This window comes from Cyanistes caeruleus, chromosome 30 (genome assembly GCF_971803275.1).
Source record: "Cyanistes caeruleus chromosome 30, bCyaCae1.hap1.1, whole genome shotgun sequence".
Taxonomy (NCBI): domain Eukaryota; kingdom Metazoa; phylum Chordata; class Aves; order Passeriformes; family Paridae; genus Cyanistes; species Cyanistes caeruleus.
Window position 1 is genome coordinate 1,782,814 of NC_141730.1, and position 9,753 is coordinate 1,792,566.

A 9,753-nucleotide genomic window follows, 5' to 3' on the forward strand; every position below is an offset into this window, starting at 1 on the left:
ACCGCCTCGGAACAGCCCCGGAACAGCCCCGGTACCGCCTCGGAACCTCCCCAGGACCTCCCCGGTACCTCCCCGGAACCGCCTCGGAACAGCCCCGGAACAGCCCCGGTACCGCCTCGGAACCTCCCCAGGACCTCCCCGGTACCTCCCCGGAACCGCCTCGGAACAGCCCCGGAACAGCCCCGGTACCGCCTCGGAACCTCCCCAGGACCTCCCCGATGCCGCCCCGGGACCGCCCCGGAACGGCCCCGGGACTGCCCCGGTACCACCCCGGGACCGCCTCGGAACCGCCCCGGAACCGCCCCGGAACAGCCTCGGTTCCGTTCCGGTCCCACCCCGGAACATCCCCGGTACCGGCCCGGAGGGTGCGGGATGCGGACAGGGACAGGCACCGCTCCGAGTTTTCTGTTCCGTTTCCCGTCCCCAGGGCACACAGAGACCCCCATTTCCATCCTCCAGGGCACACAGAGACCCCCATTTCCATCCCCCAGAGCTCAGAGACCCCCATTTCCATCCCCCAGAGCAGCACAGACCCCCATTTCCATCCCCCAGAGACCCCCATTTCCATCCCCAGGACAGCACAGACCCCCATTTCCATCCCCCAGAGCACAGACCCCCATTTCCATCTCCCAGAGACCCCCATTTCCATCCCCCAGAGCACAGACCCCCATTTCCATCTCCCAGAGACCCCCATTTCCATCCCCCAGAGCAGCACAGACCCCATTTCCATCCCCCAGAGCACAGACCCCCATTTCCATCCCCCAGATACCCCCATTTCCATCTCCCAGGACAGCACAGACCCCATTTCCATCCCCCAGAGACCCCCATTTCCATCCCCCAGGAGGGCAGTGGAGACCCCTTTCCATCATCCCACACAGGGGAAACCCCCTCCTCCATTCCCTGAGCTCCAGGGACTCCCCCACCTTCACTCCCCATACTTTGGACACCCCCAAATCCAAGAGAGACCCCCCAGGACACCAAAGCCCCCCACCCTGCCCATGTTTTTGCTGCCCCAGGGCAGGTGCAGCCCCATCCTCGGCCTCCCTGGAGCTCCTGGCGTTGGCACCGAGCCCCCAGCACAGGCATTAAATGAACAATCAGCCAGAAATGGTGAATTTATTTCGAGATAAACCCAAACCCCAAACCCTGGGAGCTCCTGCAGGCACCACATCCATGCTGACTTTGGCAAACCTCGAGGGGAGAGAGCAGGGAGGAGGATCAGGGGTTAAAAATTCCTCAAGGATCAGGGACACAGAGCCCCAAACTGTCCCCTCATGTCACTGCCCTGGCTCTGTTTGGGGTGGGTGATGACCAAGGTGTCCAACCTTTATCACCCATGGGGCAGGAGGAACAGTCCAGAGCCCACGGGAAAGGAGATTCCAGGGGAGAATTCCAACATTTTTGTTGTTTTTAGGGATGGCATGGGAACATTCCGGAGTTTTTGTTGGTTTTAGGGATGCCAGGGAGTCATTCCAAGAGTTTTTGTTGGTTCTAGGGTCGTCAATCAAGCATTTCATCGTTTTTGTTTGGTTTGGTGTTGCCAGGGGAGCATTCAACCATTTTTTATCAGTTCTAGGGTTGCCAGGGGAATGTTCCACCGTTTTTTATCAGTTCTAGGGTTGCCAGGGGAATGTTCCACCGTTTTTTATCAGTTCTAGGGTTGCCAGGGGAATGTTCCACCGTTTTTTATCAGTTCTAGGGTTGCCAGGGGAATGTTCCACTGTTTTTTATCAGTTCTAGGGTTGCCAGGGGAGCATTCAACCATTTTTTATCAGTTCTAGGGTTGCCAGGGGAATGTTCCACTGTTTTTTATCAGTTCTAGGGTTGCCAGGGGAATGTTCCACTCTTTTTTATCAGTTCTAGGGTTGCCAGGGGAATGTTCCACTCTTTTTTATCAGTTCTAGGGTTGCCATGGGATCATTTCAGTTTTTTATCAGTTCTAGGGTTGCCAGGGGAATGTTCCACTGTTTTTTATCAGTTCTAGGGTTGCCATGGGATCATTTCAGTTTTTTATCAGTTCTAGGGTTGCCAGGGGAATGTTCCACCGGTTTTTATCAGTTCTAGGGTTGCCATGGGATCATTTCAGTTTTTTATCAGTTCTAGGTTTGCCAGGGGATCGTTCCACTGTTTCTGTTCCTTCTGGGCTTGCCAGGGAAGAATTCCACCATTTTTGGTGGTTCTAGGCTTGCCAGGGGAGCATTTTGCCAGTTCTAGGGTTGCCAATCAATCCACTCTTTCTGTTGGTTCTAGGATTGCCAGGAGAGAATTCCACTCTTTCTGTTGGTTCTAGAACTGCCATGAAAGCATTCCACCGTTTTCATCCGTTCTAGGGTTACCAGGGACAATTCCCTCTATTTTTTGGTGGTGTTTGGGGATCTCAGAGACGAATTCCCTGCCCCTCCAGATGGGGATTCATCCCTGGGAGCCTGAAGCTGCCTGAGGTCTGGAGGGATAAATGTAAGATTCCATGGAAGCTCCCTCTTCAGTACAGGGCACCCCAAACATCCTTTTTTGTTGGGAATTTGGAATTTTCTGGGGCAGAAAGCAAAGTTTTCCTGATTCTGGTGGGGAGTCTGGGATAATTAGCAGGAATTGCTTTTGAACTGTGTTTGCACATGTGGTCATTGCCAAAAACCCAGGCTGGGAACAACATCCTGCAGCAGTGACAGGACAGGTGGAACTCAGGTGGAACTCAGGTGGAACTAAGTGTTTGTGTCCTGCAGGGAATGAATTCCTCGATTTTCCTCACCTTTCCCAGCACATTTGGCTGATTTTTTTCCTTTCCAAATGAGAATTTCTCTTCTTGCAGGGAGAACAGGAACCCTCACACCTCCTGGGCAGCGCACCCGAGGGCGACCTGGTGAGGTAAGGGGGGAGCTGAAGGTTTGGGAAGATTATAAAACAGATGGAAGTTCTGGAAAAGTCAAAAATGAGCTCCAGGACCTTCAGCAAAAGAAAGCAAGGGAGACCAAAAGTGCAGCTGAGAGGGGTTGGGAGCTCTGTGTCCTCCTCACACAGGTGAGGTGATGAACAGAGCTCGTCCCACACAAGCAGTGACAACTCTGGTGCCTGAATTTGGGGGGTCACAGGGAGCTCCTGCCCTGGCACAGCATGTCCCTGAACCTGTGGCACTCTGGGGTTCTCAGCAGAACACCAAGGACCTGCTCCTGAGCCCTTCCACGCTCATCAAGGGAAGAGGAGCTCCAACCCTTCCCAGAGGAGCCAAGCTGGAATGGCAGTTTTATTGCTGCCCGTCCCAAAATGCAAATGAAGATATTTCATTCTCCATTTGCTGAAGGCAGAAGTGATCTCTGCACAATCTGCCCTTTCTCCCCTCATTCCTACCAAACTTTCCTTTGGGTGTGTCCCACTTGCTGCCCACATATTTCCTCTTTTTCTCCATAATCTTCTGGCCCTTTCCCCCCGGATGTGATGGAAATGACAATTTTGCCACGATGAACACGGGGGCAGAACTTCCAGCACCAGCAGGGCCTGGTTTTCCAAACAGGCTGAGCTCCAGCATTTGCACAGACACCACAAGAAGGAAAATAAGGCCAGTGATGGGGATGGACTGGTTTTCCACTGGAGACCAGAAATGCAGTTAATGGGAGAGCAGCCTGGGATTGGCAGGTGTGCAGAGCGTGGAGCCATGGAATGGTTTGGGGAGGGAGGGACCTTAAAACTTGTCCTGTCCCACCCCTGCCATGGCAGGGTCACCTTCCCCTATCCCAGGGTGCTCCAAGCCCTGTCCAGCCTGGCCTTGGACACTTCCAGGGATGGGGCATCCATGGAATAACCTGTGCCAGAGCCTCCCCACCCTCACAGGGAACAATTTCTTCCCGATATCCCATCTAACCCTGCCCTCTGGCAGTTTAAGACCATTTCAGAGTACAAAGGTCCAGGTGAGGAACACTGAGCTACCCAAATTCACCAAGGTGGACACTTAGATCAGAGATCTACACTTCTTTGGCCACACATGAAAAAAGTGACTTCATTTGTGACAGGAAACACCACCAGAAGGTTCTGACCCCTGCTGGGCCCTCCTGGAGAGCACAGAACTTCCCTTAGCAGGAAGGTATCAAAAATGGGGCGGTGCTGGGGTTAAAACACCTGCTTGGAGGAGATACCAAAGGGAATGAGGGAAGGGGGAGATGATGGAGGAGAAACGCCTGCAGAAGGGAGAACAGGGATGTCACATCCATCAGCCGTGCCAGGAAAAGTCATTCCCTCCCCATGCAAACCCTCGGGGGCGTTATAAATGCAATGGATGGGGACTGGGAGGGGAAATGGCACTAAAATAAAAGAGACACCTGCCTGGAGATCATCTCTGCCGGGACTCGAACCCGGAACCTCTGGATTAGAAGTCCAGCGCGCTCGTCCATTGCGCCACAGAGACCTCACCGTGAGGGGAGCGTCGGCTCCAGAACTGAAAAATCCACAGCGCCGCAGGGTCCGGCACCCACCGGCACCTCCCCGGCACGGCAGCACCTCCAGCATCCCCTCCCTGCACAGGGACACGGCAGGAATAATCCCAGGGATCATCCATATCTCGTCTGGCAGCGGGGATGCAGCAAAAACCTGGATGCAGGCTGGTATCCGCCTCTCTGGCAACCTTTCCGCAGCATCCCCGGCGCTCGGCTGCGGGCAGAGCTAAATCCTGGAGCAGAGTTCATCGCTGCATCTCCCTCAGCATCAGCATCACGGCATCCTCCTCGCTGCAGAAGCCAAGGGATAAAGATGAAAGAGGATTTAGCTGAGAGCGCTGACAATGGTGAGGGGAGCTCTGCTTGTCGGGGTGAAAAAAGCGCCGAGAACCTGAGGTTTGAGCAGAGAAAAGAAAGGAAAAGCAGCTACTGTGGGTTTCCTTTCAGCAAGCTGTCAATCAGGGGTTTAATGAAGAAACATTGTGCCTCTTCTGTTGGGGAAAAAAAAATGGAGACGATGTCAAAACAACAGGAAAGGTCCATTTACAACCACTGACCTATTAACAATTGATCCAACTCTGTCACGGCGTCCTGGCTGGGAATGGGCGCATTTGGAATCCCACAGATTTCAGGCTGCTGTTCACTCCCAAACACGCCATCAATTCCCGTGAAAGGGGAGATCTTAAGTGCAATCCAAGAAGAGGAATTCCCTGACACAGGGAGTTTTTGCCTCAAGGTCAGTGTGACCTGAAGGTCCAACCTCAGGCAGCTCATGTGGGCGGTGAACAGCCCAGAGCAGGAATAAAACAAGAGGAGATTCAACGCCATGGAACCACGGTCAGAACCTCAGAATTGAGGATAAACCCCCTCAAACACCCGGGTTTAGATGATGAAGATCACACCACCAGCACAGGACAAGCTCCTGCTGCACCCCTGCTTTCCTCAGCGCTGTCCCTCCTGCCTCAGGCTGAGGCACCTCTGTGCTCGTGGCTAAAATCCCAGAGAATCTGTCCTGGGCCAAATCCCTGCCTCCCTCCTGGGCTGGAAAAGACCTGACTTCTGCCCAAAATGAGCTGTGAAGTTGTGTGGTGCTGAAGAGAAGAGGCACAGCACTGACAACCTCGGCACACCTGATGCAAACCCAAAGGATTTGGTTTTCCTTTCACTCGTGGAAGGCTTTATGGTTGTCTTGACAAGTAAAATCCAACTTGGAACGGTGGGAAAGAAGGCAGAGGTTGAACTTCTATCAGCAAAACCCTTCCTGCTGCAAAAGATAACCCAGTAAATTGATAATCCTTGAAATAAATCCCTCTGTGAACCAACTGTGATCACACTGGGACCTGGAGAAAACTCAAAGTGTAGAACACCCATCTGCAGGGTGACCAAAGGCTGTGCTTAAAAAAGTCACAGAAAAAAATCTTAGACAAAGGTATAAAGCTCTAAAGGATGAGAAAAATCTCCCACAGCCTGTGACTGTGTGCTCCTCCTGGGGGATGAAGACACCAGCTTTGAATATGATTTTGGGAGGCTGCACCTCAAAAGTGCCTGCTTTGAAGGCACCAGCAAGCAGAAAATCTGGAGATGATTAATTAAATAGCACAAAACTCTCAGAAGAATGACTGTGGCTTTATGGGCAGGCACATCCCTGGAATCAGAGGTTTGAAGGAAGCCTCGTTCCTCCTGCCTGGAGCTCCCCTTTGGTGCTAATTGCACCAGAAAGAACCAGGAGTTTGAACATGTCCTGATGAAAATGCCACATTTCTGTCAGGGGAAAGTGTGGGGAGAACCAGGGGCTGCAGGGCTGTGCCAGAGGAGCAGCAGCACCGCCAGGAGAGCACCAGAGCCTCATCCTCATCCCAAGACACAGCTCTGGGGACACCTGCCAGGTGTTTCTGTACCTTCAATAACCCCGTCAGTCTCCCCTGAGGTCCCAGCTGTCCCTCTGCTCCTTTGAGATGTGCCAAATTTGGGAAGCAGAGAGTGGAGGGAGAGCAGCACAGGCACCACCAGGTTGTTTTTGGTGCTGGGAGAGGCCAGTGCATCCCATTCTGTGCCCCCAGCACACAGAAATGTGTCAGGAGTGAAAAAGCTGCCAACTCTTCCCCCAGCTCACCTCCCAGCCACAAATCATTTCCCAGACAGCAAGAACATGAGCCACGAGCAAGGATGCAGTGGCCCAGAGTGAACCCAGAGAATTTACCACCTAATAAACAGCTGGGAAAGGCCTTTGGGAAGACAAAACTCTGAGCAATTTGATGACTGATGGAGCCTTCAGATCCACCTCACCTAAAGCTGCTCCAGGGCAGCAGCACCGGTGCTGAGAGATCCTGAAATCCTTTGCACACCAAAACAAACAGCAACAGAAAATCCCTACCAGAGCTGAGATTGCTTTGTGGTATCCAGAGAAAGGTTTTACAGTACAGCTGTAAATACAGCCACAAGGTTTTATTGCTACAACCACCCAATTCCCCAATAAAACCTTCTCCAAGAGCCACCAAGAGCCAGAGCCACGAGGGTAAAGCTGTGTGGCTCGAGGCCAAAAATCCACTAACACACCTGTGATGGTGCAGGCTCTTCCCCAGATCCTTACATCAGGTATATTCTTATTTTTTCCTAAATTTGTAATCTTTTTTTTCTTCCTTTGCAAGCCATTTTTAACAGCACCCACAAGCCAGGTGTCTTGCTCTTTGCTTGACCATCATATCACACTTATTTTCAAACTCTCCAGTGTCTGAGCCTTGCTTATTTTATAGGACTGGGCTCATCTAAAAATCATTTATCAGGAACTCCTGCATTTTGCTCCCCTGAAATGACCACATGAAGCACAGCCACAATTTTGGGAGGCTTTGCCATCAGTGCCATGGGCTGGCATCGGTGGCTGTGCCAAAACTTGCAGAATAAGTGGCTGTTTTCCCACCTTTTTACTACTTATCAAAGCTTTCAGTTAAAACACAGCGTGTGGACTTTTGAAAAGCGAATAAAGTGCTGCATACAAATGATCTGATTGTGTTTTGCTGGACATCAATCCCCAGAGGGGATGTTTTTACATCCCAGGTTGAAGCAAAAAAGCATCAGGAATAAAAGGAGTGGAGAGAGGCTGATGTGCCTGGGGAGAACATTGAATCTCAGCCACAAACTTATTATTAACTAAACTTATAAATTAACTTATTAAACTAAAATTATACACGGCCACTGATCACAGGGATGATCACAGGGATGATCACAGGGATGATCACAGGGATGGTTGGGGTGGGAAGGGATCCAGGATTACCCAAGGGATGCTTTCCACTACCCCAGGTTGCTCCAAGCTGGCCCTGGACACTTCCAGGGATGTGGCAGCCATGGAATAATCTGTGCCAGGTTATTCCCAGGGAGGAATTTCTTCCCCAAATCCCACCTGAACATCCCCTCCTTCAGCTCAAGCTTTGTCCCACACTCCGCTCCCCTTCCCAAAGTCCCTCTCCAGGGCCCTCAGAGCCCCTTTAGGTGCTGGGAACAAAATCCTTCCATCCCTGCCACCTCCTGCCCTCGCTATTCCAGCTCTCCCCAGTTTTCCTGGAAAAATTCCCCTCACTCGAGGGGATTTTGGCTTCCCCCGGGCCTTGTCCCGCGCAGGCCGCGCCTCACCCCGAGGGCTCGCTGCTCTCTGCCGGAGCCTTCCCGGTGTTTGTTCCCTGGGATTCCCGGTGTTTGTTCTCCTTCCTTCCCGGTGTTTGTTCCCTGGGATTCCCGGTGTTTGTTCCCTGGGATTCCCGGTGTTTGTTCCCTGGGATTCCCGGTGTTTGTTCCCTGGGATTCCCGGTGTTTGTTCTCCTTCCTTCCCGGTGTTTGTTCCCTGGGATTCCCGGTGTTTGTTCTCCTTCCTTCCCGGTGTTTGTTCCCTGGGATTCCCGGTGTTTGTTCCCTGGGATTCCCGGTGTTTGTTCCCTGGGATTCCCGGTGTTTGTTCCCCGGGATTTCCCGGGAATCCCGGTGTTTGTCCCCCGGAGTTCCCGGTGTTCCCCGTTGTTCGTCCCCCGTTGCTCCCCGGTGTTTGTTCCCGTTGTTCCCGGTGTTTATCCCCCGTTGTTTATCCCCGTTGTTCCCGGTGTTTGTTCCCGTTGTTCATCCCCGTTGTTCCCGGTGTTTATCCCCGTAGTTCCCGGTGTTTATCCCCGTTGTTCCCGGTGTTTATCGCCGTTGTTCCCGTAGTTCCCGGTGTTTATCCCCGTTGTTCCCGGTGTTTATCCCCGTTGTTCCCGTTGTTTCCCGGTGTTTCCCGGTGTTTATCCCCGTTGTTCCCGTAGTTCCCGGTGTTTATCCCCGCAGTTCCCGGTGTTCCCCGGATCTCGAGGCCCTCGCAGCTCCCCAGGCCGGGCCGTGCCCCGTCCCGCCCCCGCTCCTTTGTGCTCCCGTCCTGCCCTTTCCGCCGGGCCCGGCCGGGTTTCCGCGGGGCCGGGCCCGGACAAAGGCCCGGGGAGCGCGGCCCCTTCCCCGGCCGAGCGGGCCCGGAGCCGCGGGGACCCGCTGGGATCTGCTGGGATCCTCTGAGATCCATTGGGACCCGCTGGGATCCTCTGGGACCCGCTGGGATCTGCTGGGATCCTCTGAGATACATTGGGACCCGCTGGGATCCTCTGGGACCCGCTGGGACCTGCTGGGATCCTCTGGGACCCGCTGGGACCTGCTGGGATCCTCTGAGATCCATCGGGACCCGCTGGGATCCTCTGAGATCCATTGGGACCCGCTGGGATCCTCTGGGATCCTCTGGGACCCACTGGGATCCTCGGGGGGGATGCTGGGATCTGCTGGGATCCTCTGGGATCCTCGGGGGGATGCTGGGATCCTCTGGGAGCCACTGGGATCTGCTGGGAGCCATGGGGACCCGCTGGGATCCTCTGGGAGATGCTGGGATCTGCTGGAAGCTGCTAGGATCTGCTGGGATCCTCTGGGGGATGCTGGGATCCTCTGGGAGCCACTGGGATCTGCTGGGATCCTTTGGGAGATCCTGGGGCCTGCTGGGACACACTGAGGTCCTCTGGAACCTATAGGGACCCACTGGGATCCACTGGGGTCTGCTGGAACCCCCTAGGATCTGCTGGGATCCACTGGGAGATGCAGGGATCCATTGGGACACACAGGGACCCACTGGAATCTGCTGGAACTCACTGGGACCCTCTGGGATCTACTGGGATCCTCTAGGATTCTCCAGGATTCACTGGAATCTGTCAGGATCCACTGGAACACACTGGGATCCCCTGGAATCTCTTGGGACCTGCTGGGATATTCCAGGACTCACTGGGATGCATTGGGACATGCTGGGATCCACTGGGATCTACTGGGACCTGCT

General features: G+C 53.8%; 2 long non-coding RNA genes and 1 other non-coding gene across 3 annotated transcripts; 1 reads left to right on the forward strand and 2 right to left on the reverse strand.

Annotated features, from left to right (window-relative positions):
* Positions 1–18: 18 nt before the first annotated feature.
* Positions 19–7,423, forward strand: LOC147648797 (uncharacterized). Its single transcript, XR_015279917.1, has 2 exons — positions 19–185; positions 2,810–7,423. It is a non-coding gene; the product is annotated as an uncharacterized LOC147648797 (long non-coding RNA).
* LOC147648798 (uncharacterized) lies at positions 1,086–8,045 on the reverse strand. Its single transcript, XR_015279907.1, has 2 exons — positions 4,315–8,045; positions 1,086–2,857 (listed from the first exon to the last, which is right to left on the reverse strand). It is a non-coding gene; the product is annotated as an uncharacterized LOC147648798 (long non-coding RNA).
* Positions 4,323–4,396, reverse strand: TRNAR-UCU (transfer RNA arginine (anticodon UCU)). Its single transcript has one exon. It is a non-coding gene; the product is annotated as a tRNA-Arg (tRNA).
* Positions 8,046–9,753: the final 1,708 nt, after the last annotated feature.